The 12,181-nt window shown below is 50.9% G+C and overlaps 1 protein-coding gene across 19 annotated transcripts in view; it reads left to right on the top strand.

Annotated features, from left to right (window-relative positions):
• Window positions 1-5,407: 5,407 nt before the first annotated feature.
• Window positions 5,408-12,181, top strand: part of ZBTB44 (zinc finger and BTB domain containing 44) — a 60,922-nt gene continuing 54,148 nt past the window's right edge. For 18 of the 19 annotated variants that reach the window (XM_054223243.1, XM_054223240.1, XM_054223241.1 and 15 more), the window contains exon 1: window positions 5,408-5,594. The gene's annotated coding sequence lies outside the window, so the exon portion shown is untranslated. Of the gene's footprint in view, window positions 5,595-11,314; window positions 11,509-12,181 lie in introns of those variants that run through there. The other variant, XM_054223231.1, reaches the window with a different exon arrangement.

Consider the following 12,181-nt stretch of genomic DNA (forward strand, 5'->3'; position numbering starts at 1 on the left):
TTCTTTGTTTCATTGCCGTCGCCGGGTTTGAGGTGAATAATTGGCATTTCAAACAATGCCAAAGGCTTTGGGATATTAATGGGTAGGAAAAAGTCCCTAATTAATCATAGCAGCGCAACCCTCACAATTCAACTTTTTAAAAAAAAACAATGGTGGGGTGAGAAAATAAACCTTGCGGGAGCTTCTCCGTCACCGTCCCCACAATGGTACCCCGGAGACAACGGGGACCAGCGGGCAGAGAGATGTGTTTCTCTAGTCCCATGGCGGGGGAAATGATTAGGGTCAACCCTTGGCCAGACGCTCCCCCTGCCACGTTGTGAACAGAGCTGCTCCCCAATCAGGGGTAATTATATTTTTTCTGCATGATCCCTCATCTACGGCACTTTCGGAGGACGCAGGATGCCACAGGCCACTCCCCCGTGCATGAGCATCACCAGATACGTGTTGAAACCGTGCTTTGCTCTTTTGTTCCTGATCCTCCTCCCTCCAAGGGCTGGACTCTCCTTGATCTCCCACCCAAGTTATTCCTGGATATTTGCTCCCCCTCATCCCTCTGCTAATGCTGGTCTTTAGTTTAACAGCTTTCCTCCCTCCATGGTTTATCTCTCCCCTCCTGTACCCTCTTGCAGCCCCATTTTGCTAAACGTGGCAAGCCAAACTCTGTAGGATTAGCTCATAAAATGATATTTTTTAAAAAAAAGCTCATAAAACCTAAAAAAAAAACCCCAAAACCCAAACTCTCCTGTTACTGCAGGATACTCCGCATAAATCTGAATTTATTGTCCCCTGACAGAAGTGACCGCAGTGTCCCAGCAAGGTCACAACAGCACCTGGTGCTCCAGCCATGAATCCTTCCTTATTCCTGATGGAAACATCCTTCCTGACTCCTCCTAGGACCATAATGTCCCTTTTCTGCCATTATCCTCTGCTCGGCTCATCCATCCCGGTCTTACAACCCCTCTGATCTTTTAGATCCCCCTTTTAGATCCCTCTTTCTCCACACAGATTGAATCCATAGCGGTTGAATTCATCCTTGGTGGCCCAAGCAAGGGATCCGATTCCCAGAGCTCCTGGAAAAATGGCATTTCAGAGGAGCTGCTGCAATTCAGAGCATCTTAGAAAACAGGATCCTCTCCTGTTTGGAGGAAACTGCCCACTTCAGCCTCCTCTCCCACCAAGCAGGATGCTTTAACCCCCGGGATTGTGCTTGCTGAGGACCAGGGTCTGGGAAAGGTTTCTGGGTTCCTAGGAGTGGACATAAACCTCAAATCCAGAAAATTAGGGGTTGCCACAGAGAGAAATCAGCAGGATTGAGCTAAAGCGAATTAACCGAACCCCAGAGACCGCAATAGGCTGGCGGATGGAGGGGAGATGCCTCTTGTAACACCGGTGGGGAATTAAGGAGTGGGCAGCGAGTCCTCGAGGGTGGGAGCAAAGGGGTTTTCCCTCTGGAGGTGCCGAGGGCAGGGCAGGGAGAGGAAGGCTGTGCAGGGAAGGTGTCGTTTGCTTTCCGTGTTAATGGATGCATCCTGCCAGGAGCAGGAAAGCGGGCTCATAGCAGCACGGGATCTGCTCTGAGAGCCGCTGAAGCGAAAGAAAAACTATCCCACAGGCTGCGAAAAGAGGGTGGAACAGCCTCCAGGCAGGAATTGCACATTCTGGTTGCTTGGGGCGAGCAAGGGAGAGATTTGAGGATCAAAGCGAGAAGCCAGGCACGAGGGATGGACAGGAGACGTAGCTGAGTGTCTTCTGGGTGGAATGGGAAACGATGATTTCTGTTTAGGCAGACGAGGAGGGCTTTCAGGGGACGGCACAGCCTGCTGCCGCATCCATCGTGCTGCAGACGGGACCCCCTTTCTTGCGGCAAGCCCCAGAGGCGATGCAGGACCGCTCTGCCAAGCAACCCCGGCTCCGGCAGCTCGTATCCGATTTACAAGCCAAAGGTGGGTGATAGGAGTCACCCTTTGAAAGCTTTCTCCTCATTTTCCCACCGGTGTTTTACACCCACCAAATTCCAGCCGGTTCAACCAAGGGACTCCCCCGGTCCCTACAGGTCCCTATAAATAAGCAATAGATGCACAGACCAGATTTACCACTGGGTTACTCAGGGTTTATGTCAGTGTAGCTCCATCTATGTCCACGATTCGAGGCCGCAATGCTGTAAAAATCATGTAGGAGCAAATCCCCTTAACCAGAAGCCGGTATTTCGGCGACTCATTGCAACGCCTCTGGCTGAGAAACTCCTAACTCCGCAGCAGGAGCAGACAGCAATAAAGGATGACCCGGTAGCTTGGGAAACCTGAGCAGGCATAAATCAATACAGCTCCCTCCCGGATTTACTCCAGCAACCGCCGTGGCTCTGGGAATGGCTGGAGAACCTCTTCAGGTGTGGAGGTCTAATAAATTGTTATTAATAAAACAGCTGCTTCTGCTGGAGTGGGAAGAAATTCGTATCGGAGGCAGGCTGGGGAGGCTGGCACGCTCCCCTGCGGGATGTGCGGAGCGCTCCGTATCCCAAACCTACCCAAACGCCCCACCGTTAATTAGAAACCTAGCAAGCCACGCAGAGTTGGTGGCCAGGAGGCGGGTGTGCCGTCACGGGAGGTTGTAAGGGAAAGGGAGAAAGAGGAAGAAACGAAATAAAAGGCACTTATTTCTTTTAGCAGGGTTGGGTTTGAATCACCGAAGACATGATTTTTTGGGGGGAAATCAATGCACGCGTGCGGGCCAGCTCCTGTCGCCATCTGCAAGGCAGCTTGCTTTCCCATCGGGAAAATGCTAGCAATTCAGGGGAAAATCCAACCTCCGGACACTGATTTGCACTGGCCAAGCACCCCGCGGGATGCCAGGACATCCCAGCCAGGAACCTGCAGCCCTACCGCTCACCTGGCACTGGGGCCGTGCTTAATTCTTGGGGTGTTTAGGTGTAATGAATGAATTCCTTAAAAAAAAAAGTCAAGGTGGTGCTTCATTGTGCAGTTTTAGGGCTTATTTCCAGGCCGTCCATAGGAAGTTTCAACGCTTTACTTGGAGGATTTCGTTATTTTGCCGAAGCACGGCGAGGACGGAGGCCACACTGAGTTTTACCATCTTCCAGACGTGAATTTGGGTGGTTTGGACCCAATTTCCCTCCTGTGCAAAGCCCATGACCTGCTCAGAGCAAGTCTCAAGCAGGACACGGCTGTTGGTTGACTAAAACCACTCAATTTACAACAGTTTCGCCATCAAACACCCCCAGCTCCACACTTTTCGGAGCAGCATTTTGAAGGTGAGGGATGGCAGCTTAATTTTTTTTATTAATCCGCTGTGATTCAGGAGTTGCCACGGATCGCCAGGAGCAGATTCTTCCTTAATTAAAGTCTTATTAAAGTGGAAACAACCCCTGCACATGCTCAACCTGCCGAAATTGGTGCAATTTTTCCCTTTTTTGCAGAAGAAGAGATTGCGGGGGGGGGGGGGGCTGTTGTGCACCAGGGTTGCGATACAGCTCCCCGCAAATAAAAAGCTAATGTAAGAGGAAGTGAAAGGAGAATTAAGCAGCAGGGAGAATTAAGCAGCAGAGATTCCAACCCTGGAGATTTCTCTCCCCAATTTTCCAAGAAAACATCTCAAACTGTCCCAGGTCCCATCTAAAATGTGGTAAAAAAATTACGATGGCGTTTTCCAAGGGGCCGGTTCTAAAATTTTTCTTACCACTGATGAACATTTTTGGACCGTGGCCTTTCAATCTGTTTCCTGCTTCAATTTACCGAGTGCTCGGTGTGAAAAAAAAAAAAAAAAACAACCACCCAAAAAAAACCAACAAAAAAGCCCACCCCACTGTAAAACAAGCCACGGAGGAAACGGTTGCGCTAACCACGTTAAATTAAGATGTGCTTAACCCCAGTTAGCCCGGATTTGGACCCAGTTACTGGGGTGGATTAATTAGAGATTCTTAAGTCTAAACTTGATTGGGATGGATGAAAACTGGAGAGCAGTTTGCACCGTCCTGGGCACCGGGGCTGCAGGCACCGGGGGGGGGGGTGGGATGCACAGTCCTGAGCACCGGGGCGGCAGGTACCGGGGCATCAGGGGTTGGGATGCACGGTCCTGGCCCCGGGGGTGCACTGGAGCACCGGGGAAGGGGGGCATACACGGTCGTGGGCACCGGGGGTGCACGTCCCGGAGCACCGAGGCGTAGGATGCAGGGTGCTGGCCCCGGGGGTGCACACCCCAGAGCACCGGAGGGGGGTTTGGGATGCACGGTGCTGGCTCCGGGGGTGCAAGTACCGGAGCACCGGGGGGTGAAATGTACAGTGCTGGCTCCCCGGGCCTGGGATGCATGGTGCTGCCCCCGGGGATGCACCGGGGGAGGCGGAATGTGCACGGTGCCGGCTCTGGGGCTGCAAACACCGGGGCACCGGGGGGTGGGATGCACGGTGCTAGCCCCGGGGTTGCACGTCCCGGGGCACCGGGGGGTGGGATGCACGGTGCTGGCCCCGGGGGTGCACTGGAGCACCGGGGAAGGAGGACATACGCGGTCCTGGGCACCGGGGGTGCAGTCGTCGGAGCACCGGAATACACGGTGTTGTCGCCGGGGCTGCACGTCCTGCAGCGCCGGGGGGGTGGGATGCACGGTGCTGTCCCCGGGGGTGATTGCACCGGAGCACCGGGGAGTGGGATCCACAGTGCTGGCCCCGGGGGTGCACACACCGGGGCACCGCGGGGGGGGGTGGGATGCACGGTGCTGTCCTGGGAGTGTTACCGGGGGAGGGAGGGGGCGCACGGTGTGCACGGTGCTGGCTCCGGGTGTACACACACCGGGGCACCGGAGGGGGTGGAATGCACGGTGCTGTCCCGGGGGTGCACGCACCGGGGCAGCGGGGCGTGGGATGCACGGTGCTGTCCCCGGGAGCCACGTTCCGGGGCATCGTGGGGGTGGGATGTACGGTGCTGGCCCCGGGGGTGCAGACCCCGGAGCACCGCGGGGATGGGATGCTCCGGATGCCCCCCCGGCTCGGTAGGATGCCCGTCCCGCCGCATCCCTGTCCCGGGGGGAAGGGGCGGGGGGGTGGGGGGTGGCGGGGGGTAGGACCACGCACTGCCGGTCCCGCCGCCGTCCCGCCGCCCCGCACTGCGCATGCGCCCCCCCTCCGCCCGGCCCCGCCCCGCCCCTCCCCGCCGGCCCCGCCCCCTGCCGCCGCGGTGCATTCTGGGACACAAACAAAGTGCCCGGCGCGGCGCGGCGGGGCGCGCGCGGTAGCTCGGACCGTCGGGAATCTCCCCCCCCCGCCCCTTCCCTCACCCCCCCCGCCCCCCCCCCCCTTCCCCGCCTCCTCCGCCCCGCCCCTCCCTGCGAGCCGCTCAGCGCGCGCGCCCCCACCTCTCGCGGGGGGGCTCGCGCGCGGCCCCCCCCCCCGCCCCCCCCGCCCGCCCGCCTTCCCCTCACCTCAGGGGGGAGGCGGCGGCGGCCTCTTCCTCCTCCTCCTCCTCCTCATCGTCCGCCTCCGCCGCCGCCTCCCCGCCCGCCGTCATGGCCCAGGCAAGGCCCCGGCGCGGCCCCAGATAGGGGGGGGGCTCGGCCTCCCGCCCACGCCGGGCCCAGCCGACCGCAGGTAAGCGCGGGCCTGATGAAGAGGAGGAGGCGGTGGCGGCGGGTCGGGGGCGGGGGGGGGGTCCGGCCGTTAGGGCCGTTGGTTCCCCTCAGGGGCGGGAGGGCTTTGAGTGCTGCACCCCCCGGTCCGTCGCCCTCTTTCTCCCCGCCCCGGGGTCGTGTCGCCCCCGGGTATCCCGGGCCACTGCGTGGTGGTGGAAGGGTGTATGTGTGTGTTTATCCCGCCCCAGGCCCGTCGTGCGCGGTGTTTGCGCGGATCCCGAGGGAGCTGCGCTGGCCGTGGAAGGCCCTGGGTGCGCTGGGCTGCCCGGGCACACGCAAACATGTAGTTTTCTGGAGGGAGGGGGGGGCGGAGGGGGAAGGGGGAGTTGTGTTGCCTTCTGCATCCCAGCGGGATACCTGCCGCCTCTCTTTATCCACTGCAGGCTTATGGGAGGAAAAGAGGGATTCCCGCAAAGCTCGCTGTCCCTTTGTTGTTGTTGTTTTTTTTCCCTACAACACCCCTTCTGCATATTCTTTACTGCCCATCTGCCAGGGTCTGCTGTGCTCCCTCTGCTTGCACCCGTGGCCACGCACGAGGAGGATATCGTAGTCCTCATCTGCCAAGATCTGTTGCATGTTTCTCTGCTCTCCTTCCATGTATTTGGGTTTATTTTTCTATATACAAACATAAACATTGGCAGATGCTGGGGGGGTATAGTCTGCTTCTTGCTTGCCAAGAGCCTATTGCCTCCTTTCGTACACACAGGGCAAGAGTACCGCGGCCTTCCAAAATCTGCTATACTTCTTTCCACACACAGGTGTGCTGGGGAATTCCTCCGTGCTTGACCACCACAGCCTCTTAAATACGTACACCCCAGAAGGCTTCTTCCTGCCTACAAAAAGCTGCTGAGGTTTTTTTCCACCCAAATAGGCATGCTGTCATTTTCTACTAACTCCTAAGGGACAACTCCTCCAGCCCATCTCCTGTTTGTGCTGTGGAGGTTGTTCTGCCCACTGATGAGAGAGAGTCTGTCTCCTACACATATCACACACACCAGGGTTATCCCACTGACTCCCTGCCAAAAGCCGGTGGGTGCATCCTGCGTTGTGTGTGTTTGCACACCTCGGGAAAGGTGCAGGCAGCATTTCACTGCTAGCCTTGGGCAGGCAAGCAGGCATTTCTCCTAAGGGCTTCCAGGGAGAAGGTTTCCACTGTTTGTCCTTTCATGTCTTACGTGTTCCCACAGACACCCAGCGGCAGCTGTTTCGGTGCCTGCCCCCAGACCATAGTACTTCCTTGCTACACGTGCCAGAGAGGTCACCCGTTCTTACCCATTTCTTATCTCTTCTTGGCTGCGATTCATGGCTGCCTGTTACATCTTTCATGACTGAGACTTGCAACCCTTTTTCTTCATGTGCCCTGCTGATACTGCAGTGCGATACGGTCAGGTTAAGCCTGCCTTGTTTTTTGCTTTGACTTTTGGTTTTTCTTTGCTGAGAAGTCTGCCAGAGTAAAAAGAAGTAGTCTGCGTACTTCCTAAGTATCTGCAGATCCCAGGTTGGAAACCACAGGACTAGAATTCATTCAGATTCTCTTTTCCAGTCATAGACATAATTTGTCCAGCCCAGGATCTGTTCTGAAGTTTCTAGAAGTCTTCTGCTTTCATAATTATCCTCATGTGAGGTCCTTGGTTTGCTGTACCCACGTGGGGAATTTCTCAGGTTTCCCACTTATGCGTATGTCCCTGCTTTCTCTCTGTACTTCTGCCTGACACAAGGCTTTTCCTTTTCCCCTTTTTTAATTTTTATTTTATTTATCCTTGGGGTGTCTAGTATACTTAGCTTTTACTTAGGTGGAGGTCACCCAGTTCACCTGCCGAGTTGATTCCCGGCTTCTAGCTGCGTGTTTTTGTAGTCTAGGTGACGTGTTGTTTATCATGTGTGGGGCACGCCTGCGGCACTGCTCCGTGGACCCTGCAAGGTGACACTGAGTAGGAACAGCTTTTGTGCAGGCAGGTCGCAGGCTGGGGTCTAGGAGTCTTTTAGGGGATTTCAAGTGCGGTGTGCTTTTCCTCTGCTGCTGAGGTCTCTCACCGCTGCTTGACGTCTCCGTGTAACGCAGATCCAAGGTGTGATGCACCTGGAGACCTTGCCTGGGTTTAAGTGCATCTATTTAGCGAGATAGAGCTGAACAAGTGTTAACCTGCTAGCTTAGACACAGCTCTACCAGTATAAATGCCTCCATTGATGTAAAACTGTTTATACCAGACACCAGTTACAATGCTGTAAGTGTCTCTCCCTAGGGACTACTTCTATTTAAACAGCTGTTTTTAATCCAAAACTTTAATTGGTGCGAACACTCCAAGCAGCCCCTTTCCAGGGGAAGGGAATTTCCAGCCCTACTTTACTCTCCCCAGGTGGATGTTGCACGGACGCTGACTTGTCAGGAGGGAGGATCACGCTCGCTTTCCCACACAGGTTTCGCGCTGGTTTTGTTTACAGGCTGAGAGAATTCCTCCTCTTGTGACTGTGAGGTTTGGAGAGGGGGGAGTGTCCTTATGTATTTCTTCTGTAATACGTAAGAGAAGTAGTCAGCAAGTGAAACTGAACCCTTGCCATGTTTGTTGCAACAGGAGGTTAATCATAAACTCTGGCAACTTTTAAAAGGGGTGGTTTCATTCTGTGGTGTCTGTAGCAAATGTGTGCTCTTAGGAGGGTCTGGTCAGCTGTTTGCAAAGAGGCTCAAAAGCAAATACAGCTTCCCCCCCTGTGTGAAGTTGAACAAGCTTCCCGACGTTATTTTTGGTCGTATCCCATGACTTGCTGGAAGGAGGCTTTTATTTTTATGTCCTTCTTGTGAATGGAAGTGTGATGCCTGTGCTATGAGGTGAACGGTGTTTGTGTGACTTGTCACTGACAAGGAGAATGTCTTGGATACTTGGCGCTTGTATTTGTTGCTTCATTTTCCCTGGCATTGTCTGTTACATCTGGTAAACTTCTTTTTCAATGGGCTTTGAGAACATTTGAGTGTTTTTCTGTGAGACAATCTGGCGATATGTGTAACTTCACTCCTTTTAGGCATTGTAATCCACTAGCTTAAACAAGAAGAAAGTCAAACTGTGAACAAGCAGTGATGCTGTTGCTGGCACGTGATGAGGAAGGAGATGTTCCTTGACGTAGAGGGGATTGTCTGTTGACATTCTTCTGTCTCACCCGGTTATAAGTAGGTTATCCCTGCTCAAATTATGCAACTGTGCAGACAGCCAGACTTCAGGAATTCCAAATACTTCAACGTGTCAAGTGCTGACTTCTAAATTAAATGCTATGGTTGCAGAGCGCGTTCACAGTCTGTCGCTTGAAATATGACATCAATCTTGGAATCGCGTGTGGCTGAAAAGGGGCAGCAACTTAATTGCTTGTTTCTTTGAAAAAATGTTGTGTGCATTTGCAGGAACAAAACTGGGTGGGAGATGTGCCTCTACCTGCGGTAGTGTTTCGATATGGAAGTTGGTGGTTAGCGTTTCACTGGTTATAAGCAGGAAAAAAATACTGAAAACATTGATTTATGTAAGAAGTTGAAACGCCTCGCTCTCTTCGTTTGCTGCTGCTGTTGCCTCAAAAGATGCGGTTTACAGCATATAGATCTAATTAAATCATTGTGTACTTATCGCTAAGTAAATATAGGAGTCCATTACTCTTAACTTGCCTTGGAGATCAAATTGATTCTTCTAATGGTTTCACTGGATGAAAACAAATGTCTGGTGCTGTTTTGTAAAAGGTGCCTAAATGAAATGGTGGTGGTAGGAAACAAACTGCAAACCTGATTAAAATGGCATTCGCGCATACGGATGGGAAGAGAGGAATTGTAAACGCTCGGCATTTCATTTAATTCTTACATTCCATTTAATCAAGTTAAGGAAGTGACTTAAACTGTGCGTTATTTGTAGATAGCATGTTTTTAATGTATTCCAGTTTACAGCTGGGGAAATAATTATTTGACGTGATCATGTTTATCAGAGTATGTGAATGATGGGATAATAAGGACTGCAAAAAGTGTGTTGAGCTCAGTGCGTGGTTTGTGACAGTGGCTAGAGTAAATCATTAGGGGGAAAGTGGAAGAGCATACATAGACAGCGCAGGAATCATTCCTCAGAACATCTACCTGTGGTGAAGGGTTTGGAGGTGGCCCGAGCTCGAGGGGATGTGCTGACAATCATGCTTAAAAGTGCCTGTTGGACTTGTTTTCTATGGATTTGCCTTGGCCTTTTGGACAGCTTATACCTGTAGCTTTTATAGTATACCTTGCAATGCATCCCACAGCTTATGCAAAAATTAATTCCTGGGTTTTGGTTTTGGTTTTTTTTTTTTTTGTTTTAAACCCAAAGAATGGTAATGTCATTGAGTGCCTCCTGGATTTTGTAGTATGAGAAAGAATAAAGAATCTTTTTCCAGTCACCACCTCATTTGCAATTTTATAGATCTCTGTGTTCTGAGTTTTCTCTCTTTGGGTTTCTTTTCTTTTTCAAGCTGTGTTGTCCCAGTCTGCTTAGTACATCTGCCTGCGGAGGCTGTTCTACATCGCTTTTTTTTTTTTTCTTTGAACTCCGCTATATTGTTTTGAGGTGATTTGACCACAACATTTGTTTGCTTGCTTTACCCAAGAAGACTGAATGAAAGCAGTTTTTTTTCAGAGCATTAGGAGATGCTTTCTAATAAAGGGATGCTTGGTAGCTCATCTGTGATAACATTATAAACATTTATGGTGTGTAATGTTTTATATTCAAAAGTACAGATGAACATAGTAATTGTAGTGAGAGCTATTGTTAGTGGAAATACAGTTATGGATACTGAAGAAGATCTTAGTTAGACATCTAGCTACAGATGGTAGTTGATACGGCATTTTGTATTTGGATGTTACCAAGAACGCTGTATGGAAAAACTGCAGTTGGGGTGCGTACTTGGCGGTGTTAAGTCTATAGGAAGCATGAAGATGTCATGTCCCGTGGAGACCCAAGAGCCCTAGAAATCACGAGTGGGTTTGGGAATAACTGGTGGTTTAAGGGGCAAGTTGATGCCATGTTAGGGATAGACATTTACATGGAGTTGGAGCTCTGCAGTTCTGACAGTTTCGGCAGTTTTCTCTCAGCACCTTAGGGTGTTTTTAAGTGCATAAATACCCCTGTTAAGAAAGACCTACTCAGAGAAGTTTCTGTGAAACGTTAGTAAAGATGCTAGAGGCTTAAAAAAACCTCACAGAACTCTCCTTATCCCCAGCCTGAGCTGTGGATGTGGTTCTGCCAGTCAGGGTTTGGCCATACAAGGGAAGAAAGTTAGAAAGCCTGTAAAGTTGCTGCTCACCTGATAACGTGATTTGTGGATAAATACAAGGATTTTTTAGTTTTCGGGGCCAAGAAGAACTCCTGTTAGGCATTTAAGTTTATCTGCATAAATGAGTCATTAGGAAAATAAAGGGTACACATAGTGCTAAAAGGGTGATGACACAACCACATTCCTGCTTTGCTTAAACTTGTTCAGGATTCTTTATAGCCGCTTCCGTTTGAAAGGTGGCTGCTTGTTTATATGTCTGTGACACCTTGACTAGCTGGCTGTGGTCCATGCTGTCTGGATTAGCAATGCCTTTTCTCCTCTTCAGATTGTACACGATGTGTGACTTTGCCTTGATCTCTCCCCTTTGCTCTTTACGCAGGTTTTTCCGTGGTGTTGCTTGTCAGCGCAGGCTTCCAGTACTTCGGGCGTTAATGGGGCTAGCGTGCTTCAGGGAGATTTATGCAGAAAAATTCATTTGTTGTAGCTAATGTGGATTTCATTAAGGTGTACCGCTTCCTTGCTAATCTGGAATAAAAGTGAGAGAAGGACAGCTGTCATTGTATTGTAATAAACCTGAATACTTCAAGCAACAAATCGGTTGACAGGTAAGCTTTGTGCCGAACTAGTTAAAACTAGCACTTAGCCAAATTTGGCTGTCACAAACCTAATGATTGTGATACACAGTTACAGTCATTTGTTTCTGAAAATGAGGAGACGGGTTTGTCATTTCCAAGTGACAAAAATTAAAGGCTCGTGCACAGTAAGGTGGGAGGCACAGCTTGGGGGTGATAGCAGAGGGGAGGGATTCTTCAGCTACTGAAGTTTGGTTGCTGTTGGGAGTTCTTGGGGCATAATATACCTGGTTAGGCCCTGGTTTTGTCTTGGAGGAAATGAAGAAATAATTTCTTTTCCGAGCATGGTTTTCACTGTGCTATCAGTTAAAATGATCTCTGAAATTCACCCTTTTCTCTCTGAAAACATGGCGTGTGCCCTTTTCTTTCTTCAAAGACATGTAGTAGGACTTGGCACTACTCCGTAAATAGGCGTCCACGTGTGCGAGGAAGCACAGATAGTTTTTTGTTTCTGTTTTTTTCTTTTTAACTCTTTTATGGATCTAATGCAGTAGTGCTACCAAGAAAACCTTGAACTGTACTAGAATATTTTGGTATGCAGATACAGAAAACCGTGCCGCTTTTCTTGATATTTCTTTCACACGTACCACCAAAAAGGCCTTGGAGATTTTTTTTTTTGTTACTAATTTGGGAGGTTGGCTTGAGT

Source organism: Rissa tridactyla, chromosome 17 (assembly GCF_028500815.1).
Source record: "Rissa tridactyla isolate bRisTri1 chromosome 17, bRisTri1.patW.cur.20221130, whole genome shotgun sequence".
Lineage (NCBI taxonomy): Eukaryota > Metazoa > Chordata > Aves > Charadriiformes > Laridae > Rissa > Rissa tridactyla.